Raw genomic sequence first — 9,819 nt, 5'->3', positions numbered from 1 at the left:
CCGAGGGCTCCCTTAACTGTTAAATTTTCGAGAATTTCTCTAACTATGTTACCGTAAATTTCACTTATATCTTTTACTGTTTAATTTATTATATTTACTCCGATAGGGCCTTGACCTGACCTCATCACTACTCGACCGAGGTTAGGCTTGGCACTTACTGGGTACCATTGTGGTGTACTCATGCCCTTCCCTGCACATGTTTTCATGTGCAGATCCAGGTGCGAGCTATCAGCCTCGGGGTTAGTACGTGCTGCTGATTCTAGGAGACTTCAAGGTACTTCTGCTTGCGTCCGCAGATCTTCGGAGTCCCCTTCTACTCCCTCGCCTAGATACTTTCTTTATTATCCTCAGACTTTTGTATAGAGCTACATAGATTATAGCAGCTTGTGACTTAGTGATATTCCAGGTCTTGGAAAATTATTTTGTATATGCCGAGTGGTACTACTCTTGGCTATTTATAATAGGTTGTTTATCTTTAAAATGTTGTGTTTCTTTATATTTTTCGCAATATTAGGCTTACCTAGTCATAAGGACGAGGTGCCATCACGACACCTTACGGAGGGATAATTTGGGGTCGTGACAAGTTGGTATCAGAGCACTAGGTTCGTAGGAGTCGCGAGTCACAAGCCGGTTTATCAGAGTCTCGCGAATCGGTGCGGAGACATCCGTACTTATCTTCGGGAGGCTATGTAACTGTTAAGAACAATCATATTTCTTGATTTTCTTGTCGTGCGAGTTATTGACACCAGAAATTCTAAGATTCTATTCTATTCTTTCTCACAGATGGTGAGGACCCGCAATGGGAGGACCGATGATCAGGCACCTGAGCCCCCTGCCAGAGCCGCCAGAGGCCGGGGTCGGGGTAGAGGACGACCATGCGGTGCAACCCGAGCACCTGCGAGAGCTGCGTCAGAGGAGCCCCTAGTAGCTCCAGCTGGAGGGCCAGCGTCGGAGATCCCTATTGCTACTCCAGCCCTCCAGGAGACTTTAGCTCAGTTCTTGAGCATGTTCAGCACTCTGGCTCAGGCTGGACTATTTCTGATAGCTCCCGCTACATCTAAGGCCGGGGGAGGGGCACAGACTCCCGCAGCCCGCACTCCTGAGTAGAGGGTCCAGGTTGATCACGCCCCAAAGTATATTCCTATACCCCCAGTGGCTCCGGTTCAGCATGAGATCAGGGTAGCTGCTTCTGAGGCAGAGCAGCTCAGACTTGAGAGGTACAAGAAGTACCACCCACCTACTTTCAGCGGACTAGCTTCAGATGATGCTCTAGGTTTTCTTGAGGAGTGTCATCGTATTCTCCGTACTAGGGGCATTGTGGAGACGAGTGGGGTTTCTTTTACCGCTTTCCAGCTGAGGGGAGCAGCATATCAGTGGTGGCGTGCCTATGAGCTGAGTAGTCCGGACGAGGAAGCCTCACTCACTTGGACTCAGTTTTCAGAGATGTTCTTGCGTGAGTATGTTCCTCAGAGCCTCAGGGATGCTTGGCGCGCAGAGTTTGAGCAGTTGCGTTAGGGTGTTATGACTGTGTCGGAGTATGCAGTCCGTTTCAATGAGTTAGCTCGCCATGCTCCGGCTCTGGTTGCTACAGTCAGAGAGAGGGTTCGTCGCTTCATTGAGGGACTCCACCCCAGTATTTAGACCAGTATGGCCAGGGAGTTGGAGATGGACATCACTTATCAGCAGGCAGTGAGCATTGCCAGGAGGGTGGAGGGCATGTTTGCCCGGGACAGAGAGGAGAGAGAGGCCAAGAGGTCTCGAGAGACTGGTCATTATTCAGGAGCTTGTGCACCAGCAGCACGCTATGGTAGGGGTTTTGTGAGTCGCCCTGTTCATTCAGCTCTTCTAATAGCCAGCAATGTTCCAACTCCTCCTAGACCTCAGGAGCCCTATTATGCACCGCTAGTATCCAGTATGCCTCCTACTCGAGGTGCTATTGTCGGCCAGTCCAGCAAGCCAGGTCCGAGTCAGTCTCAGCCGCCGCATCCTCCGAGAGGTTTTTTTGAGTGTGGTGACACTCGTCACCTGGTTAGAGATTGCCCCAGGGCCAGGAGGGGTGCACCTCCACAGACTTATCAGCCTCCATGTGCTCCACCGGGCCCCCCGGCCATTCTTTCAGCACCAGCTGCTACCCCACCTCCTCAGCCAGCTCGAGGTGGAGGTCAGGGAGGTCGAGGTCGCCCTAGAGGGGGAGGCCAAGCCAGGTACTATGCCCTTCCAGCCCATTCAGAGGCCGTTGCTTCAGATTTAGTCATCACAGGTATCGTCCCTGTCTGTCATAGGGATGCATCAGTATTATTTGACCCAGGCTCTACGTATTCATATGTGTCTTCTTATTTTGTTCCATATTTGGGGATATCTCGGGATTCTTTGAGTTCCCCTGTTTATGTATCTACTCCTGTGGGAGATTCTTGTCACGCCCCGAACCTAGGAGCGAGACAAGCACCCCGTGCCTCACCTAACCTGGCGTACCAAATTGCGACTAAGGGACTCTGAACACATAATGTCATACTGTGGCCATGGGGCCACCTTGCAAGACAATTTGCGAAGCAAAATATAAAACTGAATGGAAACTAGCACTAACTAAATATCAATATAAAGCTAGGCCGACAAGGCCGTCATAGCTACTACAGCTGACAAACCACCAATTTATACAAACCCAACATACTGCACTAACCAACAGGATATGCCTACAAGCCTCTACTGATAGATGTACTGTGATCGGAACAGGGCCCCGACCTACCCATAACATATATACAGATATACATAAGATGTACACAAAACTCTAGTCCTGGCAACTCCGAAAGACGTGGAGCTTACCGATCAGGCGGAACTCGGAAAACACCTACTGAGGAGGTCTACCCGTCTGTCTGTCTGAACCTGCACGCATGAAATGCAGCGCCCCCAAAAAGGGACGTCAGTACGAAATAATGTACCGAGTATGTAAGGCAATAAAATAACTGAAATCTGAAACTGAACTGATAATATGATAACTGAAATTAACTGGGAGTCAAAGATGATCTGGAGATATACTTACCTGCTGATACTGACTCAACTCCTTCAATATAGTAAGTAAAATAATTGTACGGCCTTATAAGGCTCGATATATATAACTGCTCTGCCATAGTAGGCTCGCTTATAGGCGCTCGGCCATACTAGGCTATGTATCTCGACCATGCTGGGCTCGCTCATAGGCGCTCGGCCACAGTAGGCTCGGTATATAACTTTTCATCTGATCAGAGGTTGCCCAATAGGGGCCTGCCCATCGATTATAGCTCGATGGTAATGAAAATACTGTAATACTGTATATATAGGCTTGCTGCTCTCTTGACTGGAAGAAGACAATACTAAAATTGAATATAGAGTCTCGATAAGGAATAATATTGTAACTTATGAGACTAGAATAGTGTGAATAAATTCATGAATATGAACTTCTCTTTTTGTCTCATTACTAACACATGTAGCTACGAGATCATGCCAAAATGAAGGAAGGCTTAGCCTTAACATACCTTATCACAATCTTTTCAATCACCAAGTTGAACTCACCTCTTCGCACCTTAATCTACAAGAATGATAATAATACTATCGTTAAGTTACGAAAGGTACAACTATCGCACAACGAACGACAAACCTATTTTGTATTAAAACGGGCAGCATCTCCCCTATAATATGCCCTTCCTCCAACTTCAAGATAACACCAACAATACAAGGACAGAACAATAACAACATATATACATCATTTTCCAGCCCTATATACACCATCAAATACTACAAAACAGCCCAACACACCCCAATCTCTTCGTACACAAAACGACCACTGTAGTAGTGTCAAACGACCCGAAAATGTTATGACGAACGACCAGCCAACCACCCTACATTTATATGGTGTTTATAAACCCCTTCCTCCTCCAAAACTCCACAAAATAGTAATAAAACACGCAGCCCAACAGCAACACAAAACAGTCCACAAAACAGTCCGCTACAAGTGAATAACTCGAACTCACGGCTTCCGATCACCATCCCGTGAGTTCTTACAAGTATAGAATGACTTACCATGAATTTACAGAAGAAAAAATGGATGAAAGAGAGCAGTAAACTCACCTTATTTGTTGGATAACTCAGCTCCTATCTTGGTTCTTCAAACTCTAAGTTTTACCTCCAATTGGAACTTGAAAGGGAGAGAAAATCAATTAGGGTTTGTGGGAAATTTTTGGGAGGATTCTTTGCAGAGCTTATGTCTGGTTATTATGCTCTATTTTGAGTCTAATATATGAAGAAAATAGGCCCTTAAAAGGCCTCTTTGGACGACCCGAAATGGCCCATTTTTGGGCTTTCATTTAAGCAAGTAGGTGACACACCTACTTGTCACCTAGCAGCTTGCGCAGTATCGCAAAAATGCACATATCTCTCTACTCCGATGTCGTATTGACAAATGGTTTAATGCGTTGGAAAATAGACTCATAGATCTTTAATTTGATGTGTGGAACACACCATAACTCTAAGTATATTGGGAGAAAATTGCAGTTACATTTGACCCAAAGTTTCAGTAAAACTTATGAATGTAACTTGTGATGACTTTCATCGACTTTTGTTCCACAACTCGCTTGACTTAAAAACATAACACACGGATGTAATACGACTAATATAAATCATAACATAATCTCTTTATCATGTTAATCACCCTAGTCTCACCCCAAAGGTACATGTTATAACATTCCCAACTTGTCGACTTTCGATGAAACATTGTTTTATTTAATTGCTTTAGCTTCTGAACTGTCCAACCCTCTTTGTACTTGTTGTTCATGATCTTCAATATTTGTAACCTCAGAGGTAACATGATTAACTTACTTTATATACTTTTAAATATTATCTCATTTTTTTGTCCTACATTAGTTTGCTTACGACGCATTTTTACATACGAAAATATAGGGTGTAACATCACTCCCCCTTGGGAACATTCGTCCTCGAATGTTTACTCTTGGAGACTTTGGAAACTTTTTCCAGAGTATCCTTCGTACACTAGGTTAAAACCAACCTGCACGTAGCCAGAAACATACTATGCATGCCACACATGGCCAATCTTTATAAATAGCAGCAATTTGCCTCTGACATAATCCTGTCTCGTAGCCCTGCTACATCTGGAACACACAAACGACCCTTGTATCTGAGAACCCCATCTCCCTTGAGCTCTAACAATGGCTTCTTCTGCTGCGGAACTCGCTCTCTCAACTCGACCAACTCTGGGTCCTCGTACTGCCTTTCCTTGACTTCAGCTATGAGGGATGATTTTGCAGTGTTTTGGATTACAACTCCACCATCCTCAGAATCTACTAACCGAACCCCCAACGAAGACAATTGATGAATCTCTCTAGCTAATTGTCTTTTCTCGGGCTCTACATGTGCTAAGCTACCCATAGATCGGCGACTTAATGCATCTGCTACAACATTAGCTTTCCCTGGATGGTAGAGAATGTTAACATCGTAATCTTTCAATAACTCAAGCCATCGCCTCTGTCGCAAATTCAACTCTTTCTGCTTGAAGATATATTGTAGGCTTTTATGATCAGTAAATACATCAACATGAACACCATATAAATAATGCCGCCATATCTTAAGTGCATGGACAACCGCAGCTAACTCGAGGTCGTGGGTCGGATAATTCCTCTCGTGCTTCCTCAACTGCCTTGAAGCATACGCAATTACCTTCCCATGTTGCATCAGGACACATCCTAACCCGACACCTGATGCATCACAATACACGGCATAACCCTCTAGACCCTCTGGAAGTGTTAGAACTAGAGCTGAGGTCAACCTGTTCTTAAGCTCTTGGAAACTCCGCTCATAAGCCTCTGTCCATTGAAACTTAGTTTCTTTCTGTGTCAACTTCGTCAATGGTGCCGAAAGGGAAGAAAAATCCTCTACGAACCTCCGATAGTATCCTGCTAAGCCTAGAAAGCTACGAACCTCTGTCGGAGTGGTAGGTCTAGGCCAAGATTTCACGGCCTCAATCTTTTGAGTGTCCACCTTTATCCCTTCATCTGATACAATATGCCCCAAGAATGCTACAGACTTCAACCAGAACTCACATTTAGAAAACTTAGCATACAACTTATGATCACGGAGGGTTTGGAGTACCGCTCGTAGGTGGTCCGCATGCTCATCCTCTGAACGGGAATAAACCAGAATATCATCAATAAATACTATCACGAACAGATCTAAAAATGGCCGGAATAGGCTATTCATCAAGTCCATAAATACAGCGGGTGCATTAGTCAACCCGAAGGACATGACAAGGAACTCGAAGTGGCCATATCGGGTCCTGAAGGCTGTCTTCGGAATATCTTTTTCCCGAACTCTGACCTGGTGGTACCCCGACCTCAAATCAATCTTGGAAAAGCATCTAGCTCCCTGCAACTGATCAAACAAGTCATCGATCCTTGGAAGTGGATACTTATTCTTAATAGTTACCTTGTTCAACTGCCTATAATCGATACACATCCTCAGCGAGCCGTCTTTCTTCCGCACAAATAGTACCGGTGCACCCCAAGGTGAGGTACTGGGCCTAATGTAACCTTTCTCCAGCAAATCTTTTAACTGCTCCTTCAACTCCTTCAATTCGGCAGGTGCCATTCTATACGGAGGGACGGATATTGGTTGAGTTCCTGGAAGCAAATCGATGCTAAAATCAATCTCTCGCTCTGGAGGAATACCTGGAAGCTCATCTGGAAACACATCTGCATACTCTTTGACTATGGGAATAGACTGAAGTGTAGGTATCTCAGCATCTGCATCTCTAACTCGCACAATATGATAAATGCACCCTTTTGCGATCATTTTCCTCGCCTTCAGATAGGAAATAAACCTACCTCTGGGTGTTGGTGTATTACCTACCCATTCAAGGACTGGCTCACCCGGAAAATGAAATTTGGCTACCTTTGCTCGGCAATCAACTGTGGCATAGCAAGCTGCCAACCAGTCCATGCCCATGATAGCATCAAAGTCCATCATCTCTAGCTCAACTAGGTCAGCTGAGGTCTGACGACTACAAATTGTCACCGTACAACCTCGGTAAACCCGTCTAGCAATAATCGATTCTCCGACCGGTGTAGATACCGCAAAAGGATCACTTAGTATTTCAGGCACTATACCAAACTTCCTCGCGACAAATGGGGTAATATACGATAAAGTAGATCCTGGGTCTATCAAAGCATAAGCATCGTGAGAGCAAATGGTTAATATACCTGTCACAACGTCTGGTGAAGACTCCTGGTCCTGTCGACCCGCTAAAGCATAGATACGGTTCTGATTACCACTTGAACTGGAACCTCTACCTCTGCCTCGACCTCTACCAGCCGAAGACTGAGACTCACGCCTTGAAGGATGCACGGACATAGACGATCCTGTTGCTGAACTCGCTGGTTGTGCCATTCCCCCAGAATCTCTATTTGGGCAATCTCGCATCATATGCCCCGGACGCCCACATGTATAACAAGCATCAGAACCTGCTCGGCATTGACCCAAGTGTCCTCTACCACAGATGTCACACCGCGGAGGAAATGACCATGTCTGCGCAGAACCTCGTTGTCGCTGCAAACCCGACGCCCGTGAGCTCTCACCTGGTCCTGACTGAGTATAGCGGTCATACCCGTAACCCTGTAACTGAGGTGGCGGAGGCCTAGGTGGCCGTCCGAAGTACTGGGTCCTATAACTACCCTGAGATTGCTCCTGAGACCTGGGAAATCTCATCCTCTTACGTTGCCCTTGCTCAGCCCTCTCTGTACCCTGCTGCCGACGCCTACCCCTTTCTATATTCTGGGCGAATGCCTGAATCCGGGAGATATCCATACTATCCTGCAATGCAGCGGTGGCACATGCCTCAGTTAACTCTGGGGCTAACCCTGCTATAAACCTGTGAATCCTGTCCCGCATAGTAGAAACTATGGATGGTGCATATCTGGCCAATGAGTCAAAACGGAGACTATACTCTCGAACACTCATATTACCCTGCTTGAGGGCTAGAAACTGATCGACTCGAGCCTGTCGGATCTCCCGTGGTAAGTACTGTTCAAGGAAGGCATCTGAAAAATTCTCCCAAATAGCTGGAGGTGCATCACGTCCCCTGGACCTCTCCCATCCCTCGTACCAAAGGATGGCTATATCTCGGAGTCGAAAAGCTGCTAGCTCAACTGCCTCTTTCTCCATGGCATGCATAACACGAAAGATCCTGTGAAGCTGATCTATAAAATCTTGCGGGTCCCCCCTCTGATCTGTCCCCGTGAACTCTGGGGGACTCAAAGCAATAAACTCTCGGACCCTTGAACTCCCAGACCCCTAAGAAGTTCCTGCACTAGCTGATGCCCTAGCCTGTTGCTGGGTAGCTACCAACTATGTCAATAAATGCACCGCACTCCTCAAGTCCTGATCTGATGGAAGTGGAGGGGGAACTGGATGTGCGGTTTCCCTAGGAATCTCCGTAGTTGGTGGAGGAGCCGGTAATGGCTGAGTAGCGGTCTCCCCTTGAGCCTCAGACTGGGCCCCATCTACTGGGGGTACCTTGTTGGTCCCCTCACCTACTACTGTATCTCTCCTCTGGCTAGCCGTAGTCTTCCTAGTCACCGTCATCTGTGCATGCAAACACCAACACATAAGTTTAATTCAAATTTCCTATAACTCAGTTCTATAGCACGATTTAGATTTCAAAGAAGTGTAACCAACTCCTAAATGCCCTGTAGTTCCTTGCTTATATAATGTGGTGCACAACACATCTATAAACAAGACCCTACTAGACACGGCTTGTAGACTCCCTAGGACAGAACTGCTCTGATACCAAGTTTGTCACGCCCCGAACCTAGGAGCGAGACAAGCACCCCGTGCCTCACCTAACCTGGCGTACCAAATTGCGACTAAGGGACTCTGAACACATAATGTCATACTGTGGCCATGGGGCCACCTTGCAAGACAATTTGCGAAGCAAAATATAAAACTGAATGGAAACTAGCACTAACTAAATATCAATATAAAGCTAGGCCGACAAGGCCGTCATAGCTACTACAGCTGACAAACCACCAATTTATACAAACCCAACATACTGCACTAACCAACAGGATATGCCTACAAGCCTCTACTGATAGATGTACTGTGATCGGAACAGGGCCCCGACCTACCCATAACATATATACAGATATACATAAGATGTACACAAAACTCTAGTCCTGGCAACTCCGAAAGACGTGGAGCTTACCGATCAGGCGGAACTCGGAAAACACCTACTGAGGAGGTCTACCCGTCTGTCTGTCTGAACCTGCACGCATGAAATGCAGCGCCCCCAAAAAAGGGACGTCAGTACGAAATAATGTACCGAGTATGTAAGGCAATAAAATAACTGAAATCTGAAACTGAACTGATAATATGATAACTGAAATTAACTGGGAGTCAAAGATGATCTGGAGATATACTTACCTGCTGATACTGACTCAACTCCTTCAATATAGTAAGTAAAATAATTGTACGGCCTTATAAGGCTCGATATATATAACTGCTCTGCCATAGTAGGCTCGCTTATAGGCGCTCGGCCATACTAGGCTATGTATCTCGACCATGCTGGGCTCGCTCATAGGCGCTCGGCCACAGTAGGCTCGGTATATAACTTTTCATCTGATCAGAGGTTGCCCAATAGGGGCCTGCCCATCGATTATAGCTCGATGGTAATGAAAATACTGTAATACTGTATATATAGGCTTGCTGCTCTCTTGACTGGAAGAAGACAATACTAAAATTGAATATAGAGTCTCGATAAGGAATAATATTGTAACTTATGAG

This window comes from Nicotiana tomentosiformis, chromosome 7 (assembly GCF_000390325.3).
Source record: "Nicotiana tomentosiformis chromosome 7, ASM39032v3, whole genome shotgun sequence".
Lineage (NCBI taxonomy): Eukaryota > Viridiplantae > Streptophyta > Magnoliopsida > Solanales > Solanaceae > Nicotiana > Nicotiana tomentosiformis.
The sequence above is the reverse complement of the archived record's forward strand: the minus strand, read 5'-3'. Positions refer to the sequence as shown.